General features: G+C 34.4%; 1 protein-coding gene across 2 annotated transcripts in view; it reads left to right on the top strand.

The window, feature by feature from the left end:
• Positions 1-3,220: 3,220 nt before the first annotated feature.
• The window catches only part of CCHa1-R (CCHamide-1 receptor), a 78,434-nt gene continuing 69,959 nt past the window's right edge, over positions 3,221-11,695 (top strand). The window contains exon 1 of one of the 2 annotated variants that reach the window (XM_069057869.1): positions 3,221-3,380. The gene's annotated coding sequence lies outside the window, so the exon portion shown is untranslated. The remainder of the gene's footprint in view (positions 3,381-11,695) is intronic. The other variant, XM_069057875.1, reaches the window with a different exon arrangement.

The raw sequence follows: 11,695 nt of genomic DNA, 5'->3' as shown, positions 1-11,695 counted from the left end.
AATAACACCCTGTATACCAATGGATTAAAGTGCCTTTTCATTCTTCGTGTAATTATTGTCCTCGCTGCTCTCGTGCGATAAACTTACACTCAAAATATTTTAGTCCCATGTCATAAGAAAACAATAAAAAGCTATTTGAAATGCAATATCAATTTTTTCCTGTATTTCTTCTTGTATTAATTATTGTTCAGACTTTCTCTTCCACGATGTGCTTTCTCTAGAGATTGTCGTCTTCCAAAAATATTTCTCAATCAATAGTTTTGGCTGATACCTTAATAAAATTTCTGATAACGTGCTCGCTCCGATTATTCCAAAATCATCTCCATATCCCTTAGATTTTACCACCCAAGTGTAATATCGTTCACATCTAACTGCTTGATTGAGGCTGATAACAATAATTACTAAACCCTCCAAGAAATTAATTCTGATAAGGAGTGAATTTGTCACGCCGAGCACGTTTCGAATCCTGTTTATGCTCCCCATTTGTATGGAATTAAACTTTACACTTAGCTTTCTTCGTAATGAAATTTTCACTATATGGAAATAAAACGTCGTAATATTCCTACTTAATTGCATTGTACGAGGATTTTCCATTTAATAATAATAAACAAAACCATCAACATCAAACTTATATCACCAGACTAAAATTAATTGATTCTCTTCTGCTTTATACAAGCGTCGTCAACTTGACTATTCTAGAAGTCATTCGCCTTCGAATAGTGTTCATAAAAAATACAATCACCAGAAAAATTATTCTCCCTAACAAAATAAGAAGAAATAAATGAATTGCGTTACGTGTTGCCAATACTTCCGTGAGATACATTTAGAGTGGCGCTGGAAATGGATGTGTCAATTTCTCCTTCACCCATTTCTCTACTGATGATAAGTTATGACGTCTAATGCTGAAGACATGTTATGGCGGTATCCGCGAAAAAATCTTTTAAGACCTATACCATCACCGAACGCAGCGCAACCGTTGCGTGCACGACGCGACGTGTTTCTAGAGGAAGCGAGCCGAAATCTGTTTGTGCACTGAACGCTGCTTACATATTTTGTTAGAAAAATAAATGATTTTATGAGATTTTTTATGTCCTATTAGCTGTGGCATATTTGTATGTCTGGTGAACAGGATTAACTCAGCGTTTCCTCTTTAATCCTGTCGAAATGCAAATAAATAAATCAAGGGATTTTCAGGTAAGCTTAATCGAAACGGCAAAAATTGTTTCCGCTTTTACGTTACATAAACAAATCATCATAACACCTTTCGGGAAAATGCTGTTTATTGTAGGTGGCATCTAGGTAAACGAAGTTGTTGACTTCGTATTTTGATAAAGTTATAAATATAAATGCTTTTAAATTAAAAATTAAAAAAATATGTAAAAATGACAAATATACAAAAAAATCAAATATATAAAAATAAAAATTATACAAAAATAAAAGATATACAAAAGTTAAAAATATAAATAAAAACAAAAAATATACAAAAATAAAAAATATACAGGGTGTATCTGAAATACGTGTGTTAATTTTAACCAGTGGAAGAACTCGCCAATTTATGAAACTTTTCTCCATAACATTTTGGAAAATTCGCACATATTTCAGATACACCCTGTATAAAAATAAAAAAATATACAAAAATAAAAAGTACTCATAAAATTGAAAAAAAATCAAAAACAAAAATAAAATATAATAATAGCTACATATCTGTCAAATATTGTAGTCCATGGCTCCAAATTTTAACACTATCGAGTATTAAAAAAAAAAATACATAATCACATCTCACTTTTCAACACTTTAATTATATTTTGTTTCACGTTCGAGATATCGAATGAGGTTATCACTGTTATCAGAAAAAGTTATGCAGAATCAAATTTTTATCCCATCATATGTCGAGTTTCAATGTAAAATTTTTGTAACATACATATGTTACACACTGTGTATAACTGAGGCTGAAAATATAGTTATTGTGCTATGGGTCAAATCACGCCGTGTTAAATGTCAGGAGTGTGTAAGAAAAGCAATCACGATATTATGAGTCTTCTGAGTATTATGAAACGATTATTTAAAAAAATCTGTTGTCCGAGTTAGATAAGTGCGCCATCTTGCCGAAAATAAACTTCCCGGAGCTCATGATCCTGCAATTCATAGAAAAATAATCGTAAAATCTCTTCTTGATAGCGATTATATGGCAACGCCATACGTCAACAGAAACAAAAGCCAGTACTAGGCTACTTGCCCACAGACTATTTGAACGCTCGATACCTACTTACTGGCTTATGGAGACTCGTTCCTTACGTCACTCGTCCCACAAGTGCCAGCGCGCCCGTAAAGATTAATTTACTAAGCGCGTCACATAAATAACTATTTCTATGCATTCAGAAACAAAATAGAGGGGAAGTAGTTTCAGGCTCACCTGGTAGATATACAAAACAATCCAAATTTGTAACGTTTTGCTGGAGATAACCGACATTTCATAAGCGGAAATAATTTTCCGTTGTAAAATTTAAAGATATCTAGTGAGTATATTTATCTTTTCAGAAACGATTAAAAATGCATAAAATTCTTACTACTTACTCATTTGTTTAAATAAATAAAACCAGGTAGGTTTAAAAATAAAAGATGTAAAAATAGCGCAGAATTATTGAATCCGTTTTGTCCGCTTTTGCCCCCCAATTTGTGGTGCCTCATTAGCACGGATAAACAATAGCAAAAAAAAATATTTGTTGCAGGAAGTGTCGCCGCCGCCGTTAATACTATTAATACCTCCCAGTTGTCAGCGATCCCTCTTGCTACTAATTCGGTGTGGTCGATGGGAATATTAATCGCCAAACAAACATTTATACAAGCCGCCATTGTTTATTTAATCTGTAAAGGTTTACGGTGCGTCGAGGTCGCAAAATAATTTTTTTCACCTCCGACCGAGACCATTTATTATGTGGCGGTAGTTACGGACTTTAACCCTGTCAGGGTTCGAAGGCGCTCCGCTACGCAAACATTTTCAGTTTCGGTTTAAATCGCACCTGAAACCGAATAAGCTGTAACGCGATCAATCAAATCGCTAACTGTGTAAATATTTACGGTGGAAGACTCAACAATTCGCACCAATTCTTCGGCCACAGTTTCGAATTGTTTTCTTTTTCGGCAGGATCGCGACGCCGTACGATAGCGATCGTCGACGCTCGTGAGCTTTCGTCCGTACAAACTTTTATCTCAATTCATAAGCTTTCCGTAAATTTCAGTGTAGTACGCGCGGCTTTCTGATTAAGCTCGGATATTTATGTTCCACTCATTCATCACTTATTGACATGTACGCCAAAAAATCCCCCAACTGAGATTTTTTCCACAGCATTTTACCGCCACAGTGTGACAAGTGCGCTCCGGTAAGTCCACATTTTTTCCTAATAATTCGCACGAAAGCTCTCGACTTTCAGCAATTCTCTTTGATCCCAAAGTCGCGTCTTTATTTTTTAAACGGCTTTCATCAGCGCCGCTTCGCATTCAAATTTGTCCCACGCAATCCTTGTGCGAAAGCTCGCATTAATCTCGCAACTTTAATAATCCACGACAGTCGATAACGAAGGCCTTTGTTGACCCACGTCGAGATTCAGACCGGAGCTTTCTTGATTAAAGCGCGACTGTAAAAATTACGCGCAAACGGACGGAGCTTTAAAGCTCACTAATTAAAGTGTCAATTGAATTATGAAGGGTTGTTCTGGTGGTTAAAGTGATTTGCGACGATTCTGTTTGTTCATTGTCCGACTGACTCGGAGATGAAATTGCGTTAATTTCGATTTCTTTCTTGGGAAACGTAAAATTATAAATGTGTTGCTCGATGAGATGTAAATTACGAAAGAAACGGGTTGGTAAAAAATGTTGGAGCGTGCCAAAAGTCGTAAAACGCGCTCGAGTATTCATAAGCTAGACAATTTGTAAATTTAAAAGCAGTTATAGTGAAACGAAATTATAACGGGTGCTTAATAATTTTATGTTGTAAAAGACTCAGCATGTGTGCGAGGTACTAAATAAATATTATTACACCTTGAAAGCTGTTATTGTTCGCTTAGAAATATTAAGCGATTAGTCAGCTGAATAATTTTAAAGGGTAATTACAGGAATTATGTTTGTTTACAGCTGAAAAAATAAAAAACACACTGAAGATAAACGTTATTCTTCAAGACTGAAAAATTTGCAATTCATAATAATTATAAGATCTAGTTTGGCTTGAGTGAGATATTTTCTTGTGAAATAGTTTTTATTAATAGTAATTTAAATTTCGACTCCGTAAATTATGTAATTTGAAAGCTAACAATTATAAGATTTACGACCAAATTTCATTACCAGTAATTTAAAAATTAATACGTTGCTTGTCACTTCTCCATTTTCTGTAATAATTTATCACACAACAAAAGAATATTCGTTCGATTTTAACTGGAGGAATTAGGCATCTAATGGATTAGTCTATTATCTAATAATTGTAAAATATTTGACAATCAACTATAATTTTATTCCCATGATTTTTATTCAAATTATTTTTCCTACTACGTATCTAGAAAGTTTCATCTACTGCCCTAGCAACACACTTGTAATCGAAAGTGAATCCTATCTTGCGTGTGGTTGCTAGCTACGAAAGTAAAATACTTACGCGACTAGGAGATTCCTTACGGGACGAGGAGAATTTATTTTATTTTGTGACAATTTCGATTGAGGTACCCAAAACATTAAATGGAAAACAGCAACACATTTTATAATAATATGTAGTTTAATTAGTCCAATTGAATACAACAAAGGAAAATTAATCTACTTATTCACATTTATTGTGATTTATGAATTGTTGGAAAGTTAGGTTATATCGCTCACCCGACTTGACAGGCGACAATGAGCCTAACGTAATTCCAGCGGCTCTTTCAATTCCGTCACATTCCATATTTTGCGGGAAAACTTGTTGCATAAATACCAATAACCGCAAACTATCAAACTAACATTATTACGGATTACACGCACTTACACAATTCACGCCGTTTGAAGACGAAAAATAAAATGTTTGTAAAAGCTGTTGCTATGGTTTTTACTTCCAAGATCCAAGGACGGTCGCGATACGGCACGATTTTTGCTATTTTTTTTTAACATTATAAAATGTTGGTGCTTCGTAGTAGGAAAAATTTAATACAATACACGATGCGCAAGTTTCTTCTTTCACCGCGGAGGTTTCACGGCCCTCGGCTGTCGCCTCGGGTCTTGAACTACCTCCTTGGCAAAAAAAGTTCACTTACGCATCTGGTAATGTAAATAACTATTCTTTTATTGCTTTTCCTTTCGAAATCAAAAATATTTCTATTGTCACTGATGATATAGATAAAGTTATTTGGATTAACTTTCAAGGTTATATCATGTAGGAGTATTTCAAAAGATTCTGATTAAGGGCGGCAATGACATACAAAACATTTTAAAACTTATGACTTAACTTGAATAATCCAGCCGTAAATGTGATTATTACAATAGGTGTCATGACAGAAGATCAAAAATGGTTTGGATTTGAGAACGGTTCGTATACGAATGAGTCATCGCCCAGAAATGAAACAAATGACAACAAACATTCAATAATAAAATTGTGTCAGTTACACTGTTCATTGACAAGACAAATAATTTTGATCAATATGATATTATAATAGTTATTTATCGTACTAGTGTGTTAGACGGCATATTGATCACGCGAAAAAAACAGGTAAACCACGAGTTAAAAACGAGTGGTTGAGTTTTTTCAAGTGACTTATAGCCGCTAACACACGTGTGAGATACATAACTTTATCTAACACCTCCACAATATCGTTGAAAAACGATGACAATTGTGACATTTTTATTTGACAAATTAATTTGATCGACGATGCGAAAATCAGTTCAAGTTTTGATTCCGATTACCATAGCAAAAAAATTTTGTAGATCACTAGCGACGTACATATATGGCTTTTAGATCACTAGTGACTTATATGCCACTTTATTTGTTTAAAAGCACCGTAGTTATTGTCATATTGTATGTGTATGAGATGCTGGATAAAAACATACATATTTTGAAAATGTATGTTTGTGTTTTTTTTTACTAGTACCTACCACAACAGACAGCCATTTTTAAATAGATTTTTTTCTAGATTTAATTTCATAAATGCAAAATATCATTTCATTTCTTAATTGAATTGTTGTTGCTTTTATTACCATAAATTTAAAGATTAATACGTTGCGGATCACTTGTCAATTTTCTATAATAATAATTAATCACACAACAAAAGAATATTCGTTTAAATTTTCCGAATCACAGTGAAGAAATCGGACAGCTAATCGATTAGGTAGCAATTTTAACATGTATAATGTATAGAATTTTAATAGTTATTTATTTGTACATCAAGGCCACGAAATCATTCTTTAACGTACCGAGAGAAAAGTTGTCGCCGAGGGGCGCTCGCGGGCGAACAGGAGAATCTCGAGGATTTCGCGGCCCCAGGCGTACACAACATTTTTTGTGTAACCGAAAATTTGTAACTATAAAACGTAACATTCTGTCGTGATTTTTGCATCTTAGAAGCTGATTTCTACTTTTGGTTGTAAAAAAAATATGCATTTTGACAATTTATTTCTTTTGTTTTTAAAGTTTTTAAATGTTAAAAGAGAAGAAAAGAAAGATATTTAACACGGTCAGATTTTTTTCACTGTTGCTACAGACCGCGAAGATTTTTAAATGCATACAGGGTATTTCTGAAATAGGTACATAAATTTTAACTGGTAATAGAACTCTTCAAAAGGAACAACTTTTCTCTCTACCATTTTGCCGAAAAATGATGTTTAATTCAAAAAAAAAAAATTGGAGAGATTTTTCACTAAAATAGCCCTACGCCACTAAATACTGCAATGGCTAATTGAGATCAGCGCTACTATGAAAAAAACGTCCATTTTCATCCAGAAAACGTGTTCTAACGCAGAAATCGAAATTCAAAGAAATCTACCCGTATAGCAAAAAATCCACTTCGTAAGAATCTGGTTGTTTCAGGTTTTTGGGTAGCTTAGTTTTGGAGATATGAACGGTTTTAGGAAAATCTTTCCTATTTTTTTAAGCCATTACGCAACGTTTTTCGCCAAAATGCCAGAGAGAAAAGTTGTTCCTTTTGATGAGTTCTATTACCAGTTAAAATTAATGCACTTATTTCAGAAACATCCTGTATACAGGCTGTCCCAGAACTCTCTCCCCAGAGAAAAAAGGGTGTATTTGGATAAATATGACAATCTGAATTTTAACGAAAAAAGTCCTATCTCAAGCCATAATCGAGAAAAGACATCCTAAACTAGACCAATCAGGGTTGAGCACCATCAAGGTAGGATGACCGCAATTTTGTGTTGCTTGGATTTCTCTCAATGTCGTTATTTAAAAGAATATATTTTTTTTTAAATCTATTTTATCTATTATTCAACAGTAATCTATTTCTTTTTTTTTCTACATGTCATATTCAGTCGAAATTGAATTGAAATATTGCCCAATTAATTATAATTCTTTATATGGAAGTTAAATTAAATTTTTTGCCCTGCAATTTATAGCTTCATTTTACTAATAAATCATAAATTACTCATAAATCGCTCTTCCCCCTTATTGCTAATTTAAAAATTAATACATTACTTGTGACTTGTCACTTCCTTCTAATAATTCATCACATCATAAAATTCGTTCTCGTTTTCCAAACCACATTGAAAAAATAAAAAAAAAAATTAATTTAAATTTAAACTTTTTGCTTTTTTTAACAACATAGACAATTAAGTCAGATCATGTCGTTAACCTCAAAACTCTCTTCTTTTGTCAATAAGAATAATCACGACTTTTATTTTTGTACTGTGCGGTATTTACGACAAAGCCACTTAAATTAATTTTTTTAGGCACCCTTAATGAAAAAGTAATTTTACGTACTTCCATACGGACGAGAAGTAACTCTTTTTCGGACGCACTTTTGTGACCGTGGCGCGTGGAAAAAGTGTTGTATCGTTTATTTCTGGTGCTTATTGAAAATGAACGTTCTATAATCGATAGCAACAGCGTGATGAAGAAATGTCTAATACAACTAACAGCCAAAGTGATGTCTAATGTCTAATTCGCCGCTGGACATCGCAGATGATAATCGCAATAATTGTCACCATGTCAACTATGTGAATAAGTATGTAATTGTATTGCAAAAAGTAGATTTCTCGTTTTGTGGGCAGGGTGATAAAAAATACAAGAAAAAATTATCAATATGTATTAATAAATGTATCTATTTGATAAAAGTAGATACAAAATAAATTTGTAATTTTTCTAATGATGTCCTTTGCTTTGTAGTTCGCGCGGTCGCCTAAATAATTTAATGTGCATCTCGGCCAAAAAGTGCCTTTTGTCCTCGCCTGTTTTCAAGTCTCGGCTGCGCAATAACGTTTTGAAAATCGATCTGTATAAAATACATCTTTGAAGATTTTTCGTTGTGCAATTTACGCCGTAGCACTGTACTCACCTACCTACATAACATAAACACATCACTCAAATTTTGTCGTAAATTTGAATTTTAGCTGATCCAAATGGAAAACACGCCGTACTGTCATGATAATTTGTCTTGTTTGCCACCGGTAACAAATGTCTTGTTTATGCAAAATTTCCTTCCGCTACAACAAAGAGAGAGACTCCGGTGGAGTTGAAATCCCAGTAATGGGACGAAGCTGCCGGAGGAAGCTGACGACTTTGATGTGAGTTTTGAAAAATTAATTAACGACCCACCGGAGTCGCTACTACACAGTCGATTGTTTCCAAAAATATAGTAACAATTTATCAAGCAGACAGATTAAAAAACGTACGCTATCAATTTTTCGAGTCGACAGATTAAAAAGTGTCTCCCATTTTGTCAAACGCTCGATATGAACGCTCATGTGTCTGAACTTTTTCCTAAAATATTACAAACATTCGTTCTGTTGGAAAAGTGTCGCGAGGGCACGTACCATCGTTGTTTTTCACACAGAGCGACGTCCTGTGCGAACATAATAAAGTAAGAACAAGAATGAACCCTTTTAAATATAATAATGAGCCACTTCTAAATCATTTCAAGCTTTTTTAATTATGACTTTGCACCCTCGTTGGAGCTTTGTAACAGTGTTTACACCCTGGCACACTCTAATTAAAAGTAACTGCTTAAAAAAGTAAATTAAAATTAAACAGGAGCCGCGACGCCACTTTGAAAATTGCATCAGAAAACAATCCAGCTCCGTCGTGTTAGTCAAAAGTGAAAACTGATTTCTCCTCGTTTTTCCTCTTAATTAAAAATCCATCTGTTTGCACAACTAAATGGTGGCGGGACAAGACAAATACTGTTCTAAAAATAAGCGTATGGTGATGGAAAATTGAACGAATTCCGGAGATCGATCCACTCTAGATTTTTCCTTTGCGCTGCTAAGTCACGATCCGATGCAATTGCTAAAATAACACAGAATGTTCCACTGGAAAGAGCTGAATTCGAAATGCGTTTCTGGTATCTTCAGGATCAAAATAAAATAAAAGCGGTGTCATTGGCAATTTATTGGTGGAAACTGAAAGGACCGTGTCAGTCACGTCCTTATCTTAATTAACATGTTGATGAATGACTTCGTATGTTCGAACTGGAAAAATCTAAAAGGACCATATTAATGATATGGGAAAAAGCTCCCGAGTTATTGTTTGTAAAGTACTAATAACACGGAAAAAGCTCGACGGTTATTGTTTGTAAACAGGACATCGACTACAATGGATGTCGCTTTTAATTGTCGCGAAAACGATAACGTACGATAAGGGCTTATTTATAACAATAAGTGGCGCACTAAAAATAAATTCGCAGTGTGGCGACTGCGAACTCACATTTTTGAAGTGAAAACTTCTCTAGGCAGTGAATTATTTTCACCGTCACGCATCACGTCACACGCTTCAAGGTGAAAGGCTCATTCGAGTAAGTTCGAGCGACACAAATTCTTAATTACCCTCCACAAATATTCTGTGGGGCTCAAATCTGGACTTGGTGTTGGCTAATTCGATTGCACTCTTCACGTAACGTGCTGTTTTACACAAAACAATAAATACGCAAAATTATAGTTGTTTTAATAATTGTTTAATTATTTCTCTGCCGCTGTACTTAATTTTGGACAGATCTAACTCATTTAAAAAATCAAAAGGAAGATCCAAATAGTGAATTCAAAATGGCCAGTATGACTAGTGTTTGTGAACAAGAGAAAGAATATTACAAAACCCACTTCCCTTACTTCATTAATTTATTCATGGACGTAAATGTCCGAAAGTGCGTCCATCGATTACCTACTTTTTATTGTAAGCAGCAACAAGTAATGGACGTGTTTCATAACAATTAACAAACATTCCACAATGTACACAAAATTCCTCCCTTGACGACTATTTGAAACAAACATTTTACACGTAACGACGTCTTTCCGATAATTTTGAGTGGAAAAGGAGTCGACGAAGACGAGGATTTAGGTTCTTACCGATCCCTAAAAAATTCATTTAAAATGATAATCCGATCGAAATCAATACCGGTGGGTCGTCGCTCCACTTTATCACAATAAAATCTGCACGGTTTTCGCATTTCAGTTCGCTTTTCAGGAAAGACAAGTGGCTCGGATAAAAAAGGTGTCCTGCAGCTATGTCTCAAAAAATACAACAGCTGTCTGGAACGTGCGCCACTGAAGTTGTTTTCGTTTCTGACAGGTGGAGAAATTTCAGGTTCAATAACACAATCGGGGCCGATGAATGTTGCTGAATGCGTTCACGGTGGATTACGTTAAAATGGAAAAACTGTGTAAGAAGAACTCGGTTAGTTCGTTGTTTGGTCGTTGGCGTGGGGTATCGTGCTGAGAAGTCTTATAAAAATGCTGCACAACTTTCTACCGTGAGATCGAAAAAAAATATTAGAGTTGGCTTTGACCAAAAATTTCAGTTGGCAATTCCTTAAAATTTCAATTATCAGATGTCAGTCTTAAAAGTTAGGTTAGTGATTTTGAGAACGTTGAAATCTTGATTTTCATAAAGGTGTGCATTATGTGTGACCTGTAAAAGAATCATGAGGAGCTCCAATCGTATTTACGAACTAGAGTAAACGTTCGAAATGTCTGCCTTCAGCTTCCAAACATAATGCTACTCTCTTCGCTTCATGACCTTCGCAAAGTCGGGACATCAATTAAATTGCATTTATCAGTAATTACTTGCATTAATTCGGGAATTGTGGCAGGTCTGTTTTTGAACACGTATGAAAAAACAAAATAATCAAGGCAAGTTGTTGGTAAGTGCGTGGAAAGTCCGGAATGACAGTTACTATTGTAATTAATGACATCTGATGACATTTGAATTAAATTTTTACGTGCTGCCAACTCAAGTGTTATTAATCATTGCCATCTCGATTTTTTTTTTATTTTCGATCCCACTCTAGAAACACTATAGATGTTGCAAATCTTTTCCTGTATTTTTAAAATGATGTCAATATCAAATGTTTCAGTTTTTAAAAATAGAAACAAATGAAAAAAATCAATTGGGGTGTTATTTCGACATTTAAACAAATCTTGGAACCATTTGTATTAGTTATGCAATGCTATAATTATTTTGGCAGTTTTTAGAATTTTTGTCAGTCTGTTTGAACGCACTAAACTCAAAAACTAATCGATCGAT

This window comes from Tenebrio molitor, chromosome 9, assembly GCF_963966145.1.
Source record: "Tenebrio molitor chromosome 9, icTenMoli1.1, whole genome shotgun sequence".
In the NCBI taxonomy this organism is placed as follows: Eukaryota; Metazoa; Arthropoda; class Insecta; order Coleoptera; family Tenebrionidae; genus Tenebrio; species Tenebrio molitor.
The sequence above is the reverse complement of the archived record's forward strand: the minus strand, read 5'-3'. Positions and strand labels throughout refer to the sequence as shown.